The 15247-nt window shown below is 38.5% G+C and overlaps 1 long non-coding RNA gene across 3 annotated transcripts in view; it reads left to right on the top strand.

Annotated features, from left to right (window-relative positions):
* LOC112668583 (uncharacterized) overlaps window positions 1–15247 on the top strand; it is a 189203-nt gene that overhangs the window by 20385 nt on the left and 153571 nt on the right. For 2 of the 3 annotated variants that reach the window (XR_007409493.1, XR_007409494.1), the window contains exon 2: window positions 6029–6083. The exons of the other annotated variant lie outside the window; for it this stretch is intronic. This is a non-coding gene — a long non-coding RNA (uncharacterized LOC112668583). The remainder of the gene's footprint in view (window positions 1–6028; window positions 6084–15247) is intronic. 3 annotated transcript variants of the gene reach the window in all.

Raw genomic sequence — 15247 nt, forward strand, 5'->3', positions numbered from 1 at the left:
GTGGGACTCGATCCAGGGTCTCCAGGATCACGCCCTGGGCTGCAGGCGGCGCTAAACCACTGCGCCACTTGGGCTGCCCAGTATTGTGGTTTTTTAAAAGATTTTATTTATATATTTGCTTTTAAAAAAATTTTATTTATTCATGAGAGACACACAGAGAGAGGCAGAGACACAGGCAGAGGGAGAAGCTCGATCCCAGGACCCCGGGATCATGACCTGAGCCAAAGGCAGACACTCAACTGCTGAGCCATCCAGGTGCCCCTTATATATTTTTTTAGAGAGAGAGAGTAGAGGGAGGGGCAGAGGGAGAGACTCTGTGTGGAGTGCAGAGCCGGAAATAGGGCTCCATCCCACCACCCTGAGATCATGACCTGAGCTGAAACCAAGATTCAGATACTTAACCAACTGAGCCACTGAGGGACCCCTATTTTGTATTTTGTTTATTATCACTCTTTATTATTTTTTCCCTTTTTTTTTTGCTCTGAGTTTAATGTGCTTTTCTTTTGTAATTCCTAAGGTGATAGGTTAGGTTAGTGATTTGAGATCTTTCTTTTTGTTTATTGCTGTTTTTTATAGGTATAATCCTTGTAGTCTCCCTGTATTTGTTGCATCCTGTAAGTTTTGTTATGTTGTATTTTCATTTTCATTTATCTCATTGTATTTTCCAGTTTCCCTTGAATTTCTTCCTTGACCCATTAGTTATTTAGAAATGTGTTGTTTAATGTACACATGTTTGTGAATTTCCAAATTTCTATCTGTTGCTGATTTCTAATTTCATCATTGTGGTTGGAGAACATTCTTTGTAGGATTTCATTTTTTATTTTTATTTATTTATTTATTTTTTTTAAAGTTTTCAGCGATTCTTTTTTTTTTAATTTTTATTTATTTATGATAGTCACACACACAGAGAGAGAGAGAGAGAGAGGCAGAGACATAGGGAGGGAGAAGCAGGCTCCATGCACTGGGAGCCAGACATGGGATTCGATCCTGGGTCTCCAGGATCGCGCCCTGGGCCAAAGGCAGGCGCCAAACTGCTGCGCCACCCAGGGATCCCCGGATTTCACTTTTTAAAAAATTTACTGAAACTAGTTTTGTGGCCTAATATAGTATATCCTGGAAAATTGTTCACATGCACTTAGAAGAATGTGTATTTTATTGTTGTAAATAAAATGTTCTATATAGGTCTGTTAGGTTTAGTTATCTTCAAGTTTTCTATTCCCTTGCTGATATTCTTTCTGGCTAGTCTATCCATTACTGAAAGTGGGATACCAAAGTCTTCAAATATTGTCGAAATGTCTATTTTCCCCTTTAATTCTGTCAGTTTTTGTTTCAAATATTTAGTTGCTCTTGTTTAGTGCATAAATGTTAATATCTTCTTGGTGGAATGACCCTTTTATCATATAATGTTCTGTGTCTCTCATAACAATTTGTGTCTTAAAATCTATTTTTACATTGCCCCATTTTTAATAGCTAAGCATTGTATTTTTATTTTTTATGGTTTTTACATTATTATTTTAATCACCCAGAGCTCATCATAACAAGTGCACTCCCTAACCCCTGTCCTCTATTCCACCTATCCCCGACTCCATCCCCTCTGGTAACCATCAATTTGTTCTCTATAGCTAAGTGTCTTGATACTTAGCTTTGGAGCACCAGGCAGGCTCAGTCAGAAGAGCGTGCAACCCTAGTTCTTGGGGTTGTGGGTTTAAGCCCCATGTTGGGTGTAGAGATTACTTTAAAAAAATAAACTTTAAAAGATTCTCTTTCTTGGTTTCTCTCTTTTCTCCCTTGTTCATTTTGTTTCTTAAATTTCACATATGAGTGAAATCATACAGTATTTGTCTTTCTCTGACTTATTTCACTGAGCATTATACCCCCCAGTTCCATCCATGTTGTTGCACATGGCAAGAGTTCATTCTTTTTTTGGCTGGATAATATACCATCACACACACACACACACACACACACACACACAGACACCACATCTTTTTTATATTTGGGCTGCTTCCATAATTTGGTATTGTAAATAATGCTGCTATAAACATAGGAGTGCCTGCATCCCTTTGAATTAGTGTTTTTGTGTTTTTTGGTAAATACCAGTAGCACAATTACTGGATTGTAGGATGGTTCTATTTCTGTTTTTTTGAGGACCCTCCATGCTGTGTTCCACAATGGCTGCACCAGTTTGCAACCCTACCAACAGTGCACAAGGGTTCCTTTTTGTCCACATCCTCACCAACACCTGTTGTTTTTGTGTTTTTGATTTTAGCCATTCTGACAGGTGTGAGGTGATGTCTCGCTGTAGTTTTGCTTTGTATTTCCCTGACAATGAGTGATGTTGAACATCTTTTCATGTGTCTGTTAGCCATCTGGATATTTTCTTTGGAAAAATGTCTATTCATATCTTCTGCCAATATTTTATTTTAAAGATTTTATTTATTTATTCATGAGACACAGAGAGAGAGAAAGAGGCAAAGACATAGACAGAGGGGGAAGCAGACTCCTCGCAGGGAGCCCTATGAGGGACTGGATCCCTGGACCCGGGATCACACACAGCCAAATGCTCAACTGCTCATAGCAGACGCTCAACTGCTGAGCCACCCAAGTGTACCCTGCTAATATTTTAATTGGATTATTTGTTTTTTGGGTGTTGAGTTGTCTAAGTTCTTTATATATTTTGAATACTAACACTTTTTCAGATGTTATTTGCAAATATCTTCTCCCATTCTGTAGGTTGCCTTTTAGTTTTGTTGATTGTTTCCTTCGCTATGCAGAAGCCTTTTATTTTGATGTAGTCTCAATAGTTTATTTTTGCTTTTGTTTCCCTACCTCATGAGATGCATTTATAAAAGTGTTCCTACAGCCAATGTTAGAGAAATTACTGCCTGTGCTCTCTTCTAGGATTTTTATGGTTTTAGGTCTCACATTTGGGTCTTTAATCCATTTTGGATTTATTTTTGTGTATTGTGTAAGAAAATGGTCCAGTTTAATTTTTTTGCATGTTTATGTCCAGATTTCTCAACACGATTTGTTGAAGAGACTTTTTATCCCCATTGGATATTCTTTCTCACTTTGTCGAAGATTAACTGACTATATAATTGTGGGTTTCTTTTTTTAAAGATTTTATTTATTTATTCATGAGAGACACACACAGAGAGAGATGCAGAGACACAGGCAGAGGGAGAAGCAGGCTCCATGCAGGGAGCCTGACATGGGACTCCATCCCGGGTCTCCAGGATCACACCTTGGGCCACAGGTGGCGCTAAACCACTGTGCCACCGGGGCTGCCCTCCTTCTGGATTTCCTTTTTTTTTTTTTTTTTTTAATTTTTATTTATTTATGATAGTTACAGAGAGAGAGAGAGGCAGAGACATAGGCAGAGAGAGAGAGAAGCAGGCTCCATGCAGGGAGCCCGACGTGGGACTCGATCCCGGGTCTCCGGGATCAGGCCCTGGGCCAAAGGCAGGCGCCAAACCGCTGCGCCACCCAGGGATCCCTCTTTCTGGATTTCTATTCTGTTCATTGATCTGTGTCTATTTTGGTGGTAGAACTATATTGTTTTGATGACTACAGCTTGGTAATATTACTTGAAGTCTGGAATTGTGATGCCTCCACCTTTGCTTTTCTTTTTTAAGATTACTTTGGCTATTTGGAGTCTTTTGTGCTTCCATACAAGTTTTAGGATTGTTTGTTCTAGTTCTTTGAAAAAATGTTGTTGGCATTTTGATAGGAATTGCATAAATGTATAGATTGTCTTGGGTGCTACAGACATTTTAACAATAGTTTTTTTTTCAATCCATGAGCATGGAATGTCTTTCCATTTCTTTTTGTCATCTTCAATTTCTTTCATAAGTGTTTTATACTTTTCAGAGTACAAGTCTTTCATCTCTTTGGTTAGGTTTGTTCTTAGGTATATTATTATTTTTGTAAATTTTTGATGGGATTATTTTCTTAATTTCTCTTTCTGCTTCATTTTTGCCATATAGAAATGCAACATTTCTGTAGATTGATTTTATGTCCTCCGACTTTACTTAATCCATTTATCATTTCTTGCAGTTATTTGGTGGAGTTGTTAGAGATTTCTTTTTTTTTAAAGATTTTATTTATTTACTCATGAGAGACACAGGCAGAGGGAGAAGCAGGCTCCATGCAGGGAGCCCGATGTGGGACTCGATCCCAAGACTCCAGGATCACACCCTGGGTTGAAGGCAGTGCTAAACCGCTGAGCCACCTGGGCTGCCCCAAGAGATTTCTTTTTTTTTTTTTTTTTTTTTTTAAGAGATTTCTATAAATAGTATCATGTCATCTGCAAATAGTGAAAGTTTTACTTCTTCCTTACTGATTTATATGTCTTTTTATTCCTTTTTGTTGTCTGATTACTGTGGCTAGGACTTCCAGTATGTTTAATAGAAGTGATGAGAGTGGACATCCTTTTCTTGTTCCTGACCTTAGGGAAAAGGCTCTCAGTTTTTCCCCATTGAGGATGATGTTAGCTGTGAGTTCTTCATATGTGGCCTTTATTATGCTGAGAAATGTTCCCTCTAACCTTACTTTGTTGAGGGTTTTTATCATAAATGGATGTTATACTTTGTCAAATGCTTCTTCTTCATCTGTTGAAATGATTATATGGTTCTTATTCTTTTTTATTTATAATTTTTTAAAGATTTACTTTAGAGAGAGAGAGAACAAACATGTGAGTGGGAGGAGGGGCAGAGGGAGACAGAGAGAATCTCAAGCAGACTCCATGCTGAGCCTGGAGCCCGACATGGGGCTCAATCTCACGACCCTGAGATCATGACTTGATCTGAAATCAGGAGTTGGATGCTTAACTGACTGAGCTACCCAGGCACCCTGGTTTTTATTCTTTCTCTTGCTGATGTATCATGTTGATTGATTTGTGAATATTGAACTACTTTTGCAACAACATAGGAATGAATCCCACTTGGTAGTGGTGAATTATTACTTTAATGTATTGTTGGATTCGATTTCATAGTATTTTGTTGAGGATTTTTGCATTTATATTCATCAGAGGTGTTGGCCTGTAGTTCTTTTTTAGTGGTGTCTTTATCTGGTTTTGAGTCAGAGCAATACTGGCCTATAGAATGAATTTGGAAGTTTTTCTTCCTTTTTCTTTTTTTTTGGAACAGTTTGAGAATAGGTATTAACTCTTCTTTAACTCTTTGGTAGAATTTGCCTGTGAAGCCATCTGGTCCTAGACTTTTGTTTGTTGGGATTTTTTGATTACCAGTTGAATTTCTTTTTTTTTTTCTTTTTTCTTTTTTTTTTTTTTTTGCATCAAGGATTTATTTTTTTTAATTTATTTTTTATTGGTATTCAATTTGCCAACATATAGAATAACACCCAGGGCTCACCAGTTGAATTTCTTTGCTGGTAATCAGTCTGTTCAAATTTTCTATTTCTTCTTGTTTCAGTTTTGATAGGTCATATGCTTCTAGGAATTTATCCATTTCTTCCTGGTTATCCAATTTGTTGATACATAGTTTTTCATAATATTCTCTTTTAGTTGCTTGTATTTCAGTGGTGTTGGTTGTTATTTCTCCTCTCTCTTTTGTGATTTTATTTGTTTGGGTCCTTTCTCTTTTTTTCTTGATGAGTCTGGCTAGAGATTTATCAATTTAATTTTTTTTCAAAGAATCAGCTCCTGGTTTCATTGATCTGTTCTACTGTTTTGTTTTGTTTTTTGGTTCTATTTCATTTTTTTCTACTCTAATATTTATTATCTCTTTCCTTCTTCTGGTTTTAGGTTTTGTTTATTGTTTTCTTCGTAGCTCCTTTAGGTATAAGGTTAAGCTGTTTGAGATTTTTCTTGCTTCTTGAGTTAGGCCTATATTGCTATAAACTTCCCTCTTAGAACTGCTTTTGCTGCATCCCAAAGGATTTGAACCATTTTGTTTTCATTTGCATTTGTTTCCATGTACTTTTAAACTTTCTTATTTTATTTCCTGATTGGCCTATTTATTGTTTAATAACATGTTATTTAACCTTTATGTATTTGTTTTCTTTCCAGATCTTTATTGTGGTTGACTCTAGTTTCATAACACTGTGGTCAGAGAAGATACATGGTATGATTTTGATCTAAGTTTGTTTTGTGGCCTAATATGTGATCTTTTCTGGAGAATGTTTCATGTGCACTTGAAAAGAAAGTGTGTTCTGCTGTTTTAGGATGAAATGTTCTGAATATATTTGTTAAATCTATCTGGCTCAACGTGTCGTTCAAAGCCATTGTTTCATTGTTGATTTTCTGTTTAGATGATCTGTCCATTGATATAAGGGGATGGTAAAGTTCCCTACTATTATTTTGTTATTGATACTTTATGTTATTAATTGTTTTATGTATTTGAGTGCTCCCATATTGGGTTCATGAATTTGGGATTCCCCTTTATGATTATATAGTATCCTTCTTTGTCTCCTGTTGCAGTCTTTGTTTTAAAGTCAATTTTGGCCAATACAAATATTGCTATTCTGACTTTCTTTGGCATCCATTTGCGTTATAAATGTTTCTCCATTCCCTCACTTTCAATCTGCAGGTGTCTTTATTTTTTCTTAAGATTTTATTTATTTATTTGAGAGAGACAGAGAGTGAGAGAGATACCAAGAGAGAGCACAATCAGGGTGGAGGAGAAGCAGGCTCCCAGCTTAGCAGGGAGGCCAATGCAGGGCTTGATCCCAGGATCCTGGGATCATGACCTAAGCTGAGGGCAGATGCTTACCCAACTGAGCCACCCAGGAGCCCCACTAATATACTTTATAGATTTTCCAATTCTCGTTATTGCATGTAAATGGAATTATACAATATGTAGTCTTATATGAATGACTTCGTTCACTTAGCAAGATTTTTCCAAGGTTCATGCACGTTGAAGCATGTATGAGTAGTTTATTCTTTTTATTGCCAAATAATATTCCATTGTATGCATAGGCCACATTTTGTTTATTCATTTATAATTTGATAGATATTTGGATTGTTTCCAGTTTTTGGCTATTATAAATAATGCTTCTATGAACAATATTATGCAAGGCTTTGTGTGAACATGTGTTTTCAATTTTGTAGAGTATATACTTAGTAGTGGAATTGCTGAGTTACATGGTAACTATGTTTAAATTTTCAAAGAACTGTCAAAATGTTTTCCAAAGTGGTGGCACTATTTGACAATTTCACCAGCAATATATGAGGGTTCCAATTTCTGTACATTTTTGTCAAAGCTTGTGTTTTTTACCTTTTAATTATAGCCATCCTTTTGTGTTACAGTGTCATCTCTTAGTGATCTTGATTTGCGTTTCTCTAATGACTAATAATGTAAGCATCATTTCATGCTTATTACCTACTTCTATATATTCTCTGGGGACGTGTATATTTAAATTCTGTTCTAAAACAAAAACTTAAAAAAAAAAAGCTTAGACCAACGTTCTACAGATCTGTGATATAAATGACTTGCTCTTTTGGATTTGGTGACTTGCCCAATGACACACAGTGGATCAGGGGCAGAGATTGGCCCCCTACTACATGCAGCTCTCTATTACCTTTTGGTCCAGCAAATTACTTAATGTAGCTTACTGTCGTGGGGTGCAGGATCAAAGGCTATGTACACTGGCAGACCTAGGTTACATCTTGGTTCCTCCACTTCCAAGCTTTGTGACCTGAAACAATTGAATTAAGGTAGCTAAGCCTCAGTTTCCTTCTCTGCAAAATGGGGATGCTAATAGGACTTGATGTCCTAAGGATTAAATGGTATAATGTATATTAAGTGCCTGGGTATTTGTTTACAAAGGAAATGATCATCTACATAGAATATTCTAAAGGACTGACAAAAAACCTTTTGGAACTAAAAAGTGATTACTCATAGGATGTAAGGTTAATATATAAAAGCTATTGCTTTCCTATAGACCAATTGGAATTAAAAAATTAAAAATCAATACCATTTACAATATCACTGAAATTCAAATTCTCATATATAAACCTAGTAAAATACTTGTAAGATCTTTCTGATGAGAGAAATTTAAAAAGATCTAAATAAATGGAGGGATTATCTTATGTTCATGGTTTGAAAGACTCAATATTATTAAGATCTAATTCTTGACCTATAGATTTCAACTTGACCTGTAGATTCAATGCAATCCCAAACAAAATCACGGCAAACTGTAGATATAGACAAACAAAAAGGTATAGCAAAAGGCCTAAAACCGCCAACAAAATACTGAAGATGAACAAAGTTGGATGACTCAGGCTCCTACAGTAATCAAGACAGTGTGGTGTTGATGAAAGGATAGATAAATAGATTAATGGAACAGAATAGAGAGCTCAGAAATAGACCCAAATATAAACAACTATTCTTCGACAAAGGAGCAAAGGCAATTCAATGGTGAAAGATAGTCTTTTCAACAAATGGTACTGGAACAACTAGACATCCATGAAAAACAAATCCTAGTCACAGACCTTGTATCTTTCACAGAAATGAACTCAAAATAGATCATAAACCTAAATGGAATGTGCCTGGCATGAGGCAAGTGCTCCATCAATGGTCACCATGGTTATTTGGAACGGTTCTGATGCTTTCTTGAGTTGGCTGGCCAAGAATTTGTGATGTTTGAGGGAGGTTGAGGGGGCCTTCTAAGCAGCCTGGGTTTCCTGTAATGTGACGAGAGGACCATCTGCATCCAGGAGTCACATGGGGTCTTTATTACAAAGGCAAATTCCTGGGCCTGATGCAGACTCAGACTCTCTGTGCCTTTTGTGTTTTTTTGTTTTTTCTTAAATAACACCCTCTGGTGATTTTGATGCAGATTAAGGTTTGGGAATTTGGGGTGTAGAATTTAGCTCTGATATGGAGTCTGTCACCACTTGAGTTCAAATCGCAGTCCCACCAATTGAATTGCCATGGTGTAATGGAAAGAGAAGGCTCTGGATTCAGAGGAACCTGGCTTTAATTTCTGCTTCTGCCCCTTATTGACATTATGACCTTAGGCAAGGCACCCTCCTCTGTGAGTATCAATTTCTCTTTTGCTAAACGAGGAGAGTAAATTAGTGGTTCTTTCCTCCAAGGCTTGTTGGGAGGTTTAAATGAGATAAAGCCTGGCCTTGTGGGTATTGTCCAGTGTCAATTGAATTACATCTGAACAGCCAGCCAGAGGAACGCAGTAGAGTGGGGAAGAAGGAAAGGGAAACAGAGTACTTGGATGGTTGTAAAGGAGCTGTGGAGGTGGAACCTTGGGTAGCCAGAGCACAGCGAGTGGGCCATTCACAGTGTTGCAGGACCCAAGGAAATGATGCTGGGCAATTCCGTGGTTTAGCATCCTTTGGAAGCTGGGTGCCTGCTCTCAGACACTAATGGCCCTGATAGTGGAGATATTTGAGACCTGAGTGACTGCCTGATTTCTGTCTTTAGAGTTTGAAAAGCCAGTCATAGACCATAAGTATCCCCTTCAAGAACTGGCATTTTTTAAAGGAAGCTTGTTTATAATGTATACTCTTGGCTTCTTCAAGATGAGAAAAAAATTCCTGAGCCCCCTCTGCTGGCTGTACTGCAGAAGAGCAAGTGGGGAATTACCAGAATGATCTCTAAAAGCATTCCCACTTTGACCTGGACATAGAGACACCTACACTTACAGAAACAGAGAGCCACATGCAGCCACATGTCCTTACACATGGATCATACATGAAGACATGCACAAGCACATACTGACATAGCACACAACCCACACTTGTGCTAGGTGGTTGACCATACCAGCTTAGGCCTCAGACCATTTAGAGCTATGCAATCCTGAGCAGGTTTCTTTCCTTTTTCTCCCCAGATTTACTGAGGTGTAGCTCACAATATAAAATTGTATATATTTGGGGCACTTGAGTGTCTCAGTCGGTTAAGTATCTGCCTTCGGCTCAGGTCATAATCTCGGGGTCCTGGGATCGAACCCTACATCGGGCTCCCTGCTCAGCAAGGAGTCACTTCTCCCTCCCCCTCTGCCTTTCCTTCCAACTTGTGCTTTCTCTCTCTCAAACAAATAAATAAAATATTTTAAAAATAAAATTGTGTATATTTAAGATGTACAACTTGATGATTTGATATACATATACATGTATGAAAGATTCAACACAATCAAGCTACTTAAAATATCTACCACCTTACATAGCTATTGTTTTCTTGTTTTTAAGTTTCTTAACTTTTTAATTTTGTTATTTTAAAATGTGTGTATATACAAACATACTTATAAGTCTAGCTATGTGTATATTTTTATATGTGTATGCATATCTGTCTATATCATAATGTATGAAAAGGGCCTACTTGGCACATAGTAAGCACTTGGCAAATGAAAATTATTATGCTTTTATTACTGCCAAATTCAAGCTTTCAGAGCTTCAATTTTACTAATCTGTAAATTGTGTAAATTGGGAGTATTAACAAATGTTTATATGGTGCTTACTAAGTGCTAGGCACTGTTTTAAGTGCTTTCTATGTATTTTTTAATTTAATCCTCACAACAATCTTATGAAGTAGGTACTATTGTTACCCTCGTTTTGCAGATGAGAAAAATGAATTTCACAAAGGGTAAGTGACTTGTCCACTCATACAGCTAGTGTGTGGAAGAGCTGGGATTTGAATGCAGGCAGCCTTGGATCCAGAGAATGTTCTTAAACAGTAAATTATATCTGCCTCATGAGTAAGATTAAATTGGAAAAGTAATTTAAGATGTTGTAGGAAAATTGCTTAGCTAGGCACATCATAAACACTCAGTAAATACCAACTATTATTATTTACATTTCAGCCTTGCCACACTTACTAATTTGGTCTACATAGACATACAGATCTTCCTCCACTTACAAAGGAGCTCTATCTAGATAAACCCATTGTAAGTTGAAAATACTTTTTTATTATTCCTTTGGAAGGGGGAAGGAGCAGAGGGAGAGGGAGAAGCAGAGAATCTTAAGCAGTCTCCATGCCCAGCATGCAGCCTGACATGGGGTTTGATTCCACAATCCTGAGATTATGGCCTCAGCTGAAATCAAGAGTTGGATGCTTAATCTACTGAGCCAGCCAGGTGCCCCAAGTTGAAAATATTCTAAGTGGAAAATTCGTTTAATACACCTAACCTCTGAACACATATGAATGGATTAATTCATTTAGTGTAGTTATGTATTTAATGATATTTATTGAGCACACATTACATTATGTGAGTGGAGCTCTTTGAAGAACCAGGGCTAGGGCATTGAACACAACAGACAAATAATCCTTGACCCTGTGGATCTGACATCCTAGTGGATGAGAAAGACGAACAAGATTTAAAAAAGAAAAAAAGCCACTGTATTGTTGGTTAGATAGTGATCAATGTTCAAGAGAAAATGTAGGGGATAAAATGATTAGGGGGTTTACATTTTAGGTAAGGGTGGCCAAGGAAGGCCACAATGGTGGGTTGGGCCATGATCAGAAAGGAGGTGGTTAGAGGTGGTGGGTTCTGGATACATTTTGAAAGTAAAGCCAACAGAATCTGCTGATGGATTGGGTCAGGGTTGTGAGAGAAAGAGAGGAGTCTAGATGATTCTAAGACATCTGGCGCGAACACCCATAAGTGCAATTACCATTAACAGCTGGTGAATACTATAGAAGGAGCTGATTTACACTAGAATATTGGAAGCTGGGTTTTGAACACGTTAAGTTTGAGATGCCAATTGGATGTCCACATGGAGACACAAGTATGTACTTGAGTGTGCAAATTTGGAGTTCAGGGAAAAAGTTTGATCTGGGGATAAATGTATTTGTGAATTGTTGGAGAATAGATGGTTATTTAAAGGCATAAGACTGGATGCAATCACCAAGGGAGTGAATATAAATAAAGAAAAAGCTCAAGCACTGAGCCCTGAGGCAACCACAAAGTTCAGTCAGAAGATGAGAAGGAGCCAGCAAAGGAGATGATTTTTCAGGAAAATAAGAAAAGAGAGAGGATAGAGTGTGGTGTCCCGAGAGCAAGTGAAGAAGGGGTTTCCAGGACCAATCAATAAAGCCATCGATTGATCAATATTGCTGACGAGTCAAATAGCATGAGGAATGAAAACTGAGTCTTGTATTTGAAAATGTAGAGGTCACAGGTGAGCTGGAAAAGATTAAGTTCAGAGTGGAGTGCTGAGAGAAAAAGCCTGATTGAAATAGATTCAAGAAGAAATGGAGGAAAGGCAAACAGGGAGTAAAGATAACTGCTGAGCAAAGGGATGGAGCAAAGAGTTGGAGGGAAAGTGAGGTTGAGAGAGAATTTTTTTTTCATTGAGAGAAATCCTGGCGCGCTTGTAAGATGATTGGAATGGTTCAGAATTGCCGGATCGAGTAGAGGGGAAAGTTAATGATGGAGCGGAGTAAAGGAGGAATTAGCTGAAGGCATGGCCTTGAGTGGGTAGAAGGAATGGGACTGAATGCACAGGTGGAGAGCCTCCTAGCTGAGATTAATCTCCTAGTAACAAGAGAGAAAATAGCATATATGGGCAAAGATGCTGAAATGCTCTCAGAGAAACAGGAGGCGAAGTCATCAGCTAAGCATAGGGGTGGCATTTAGAGAAGAAAGCATGCTATGTTCTTCAAATAGATTTTCAAAATAAATGGACTTAGAGACTATAATATGGTTTGGGGGCAAGTTTAACATCCCACCTGAGATTAATAGTTATGAATTTATTATTTTTTATTATTTTTAAAAGAATTTATTTATTTATTAATGAGAGACACACAGAGAGAGAGACAAAGGCAGAGACACAGGCAGAGGGAGAAGCAGGCTCCATGCAGGGAGCCTGATGCGGGACTTGATCCCGGGGCTTTAGGATCACACCCTGGGCTGAAGGCAGGCACTAAACTGCTGACCCACCCACGGATCCCCCAATAATTATGAATTTATTTTATTTAATAGTTATGAATTTAAAGTGAAAGCAGAGAAATCATTGTGATTTTTCACCAACTCTGTTCAGGTAGGTGCAGGCACAGAGAAGATAAAAAATGGGATTTAACTAGGATCATTGCTATATAAGTGCCACAAAAGATTCTAATATGTGACCAAAATGATGTAAGGTGGGTAAGGAGAAGAGAGGGCATCAGATAGGTAGACAGTGAAAAGCTGGTAGGATCAATGAATTGGAAGTCTCACTGGGTTGACAGATTCCTGGATTTGTAGTGTAAGAGGGATTGAAATGAAAACATTGGGAGGGGGTATGATCAGGGAGGGTGATTATGATATTGAGACTGTGAACAATCTGCAGTTACTGATCATGGCCAGGCCTAAGTGTAGTTGATTAGAAATGGCTATAAGTTCTTTTCAGCTCCTCCTATCAAAACTGGAGTGCTTCCATGTCCCTTGAACCTGGACTGACCCTGTGACTTGTTTTGACCATGAGAAATTTCGAGGAGGAGGTGATGATGTATTATCTCTGAGCCTCAGCCTCAAGAGGCCTGGAGACTTCTACTTTGCATTGTAGGTATGCTGCCACCGCCACGTTAAAAACGAAAAACAAAGAACAAGTGCTTTAAGGATAAAAGATCACATGGAGAGAGCTCAGCCAACCCACCATCAGGGGCATGAGTGAGCCCAAGTGAGAGCGTAGAAGAACCAATCTATGGAATCATGAGAAATAATACATTGTAGTTGTGTTAGGCCACTAAGTTTTGGAATGTTTTGTTGTGCAGAGCAGATAACTAACACATAAAAGTATACCTTTGGGAGTGAGTGGCGAGATAAGGTCAAGGATGCAACCGTCGGAGGGGTGGAGTTCAAGGAACTGAGAAGCCAGGGTGTGGGAAGAATCATCTGTTTGTATTTTGAAATTGCCAGGAATTGAGGCAGGAGTAATGTTGGAAGGAGTGACAGTGTGCCAGGAACGAAAAATCTTCAAGAAATGAGTGGGTGTGATTTGCAGCAGTATGGTCTGATGAAATGAGATCCCAAGCTAGAGATTTCTATGCAGCTGGGTGTTTTTTATATGTACACACAGATATATGTAAATATTTATGTGGATTTTGTACACACATACAGATTTATGTATAGATATCTCATAGACGTGTTACAGATCTGTGTGGACAGATACACCAAGCAAGAAAATATGCACATAAGCACACACGCAGTTATACACCTAAATCTCTACACATGTACAGGTGTTATGCAGGTACCTATGAACTCAAGCCACATGTGCACAAGCATGCACCCACATAAGCATTCATAGAAACACACAAACCTAGTGCATACAAGCATTTACACAAATGCATAGACACACAAACGTGGGCATACATTGAACAAATACAGACATCCAAATACACTGCCTCACTCAGAGAGATGTGCAGAGAACCTGCGTACGCAATGGTAGCATGCAAATGTCTAGACGCATGTCTTCATCCAAATGTCAGCATGGACACATGGGCATTGATACACAATATGTACACCACACATATGTATAACCATAGAACATTCACACATGCACACATGTACCTGAACACGTAAGCACACATTCAACAGTTATATCCACACATTCACCAGAACAGAAACACACACACATATACAGATATAGGCACTGAAACATTTGGGGCCAAACACAACACATTTGACCACACACACGAGCACATACATACATATTCATGTAAACATATGAGTGTATACACATATATGTACTCACGGCCCATGGAGGCCCCAGTACCACCAACGCACTCATGTTGCTTTCGTTATATTTTGAAAGTATTTTTAGATTCAGGTTTGTGTTCTGCTTGTGTTTACCAATCTGTATAGCTTGTATATAGCTTGTATTCCAACTATATAGCAGCCGCTGGACTCCTGCTTCTTTGGGGCAGCAGAGAGAGCAGACCCCTGAGCTTGTAGAAATGCAGTGGGAAGTGAGGCTGGACAGGTAGTACCTTTGTGCTTGTAGTAGCATAGCTTGGTGGCTAGAAGTATAGATCTGGACTCTAATAAGACCCACTTACTTCTGAATTCCTACTGTTAGCTCTCCCTGTTGCTTATGGCCTATGTCTTCAGAGATCCCTGGGAGCAGAAAGCGTGGCTTGAGGGGACAGGCCACATGGAACAGATAAGTATTGTCCTTATGTGGTGGAAGAATGGGTGAAGACAGGGCTTGGAAAATTCAGAATAAAGGGGAATTTCTGGTGGGTAGGCCTAAGTGAGATGCTTCCATTAGAGGCCTTAGGTAACAGGGAGCCTAAGACAGAGCTAGGGTTCTTCAAAGCCCTCTTCCGAAGGCCAGCTCATAGGCTCCCAGTCT

Source organism: Canis lupus, chromosome X (genome assembly GCF_003254725.2).
Source record: "Canis lupus dingo isolate Sandy chromosome X, ASM325472v2, whole genome shotgun sequence".
NCBI lineage: Eukaryota > Metazoa > Chordata > Mammalia > Carnivora > Canidae > Canis > Canis lupus.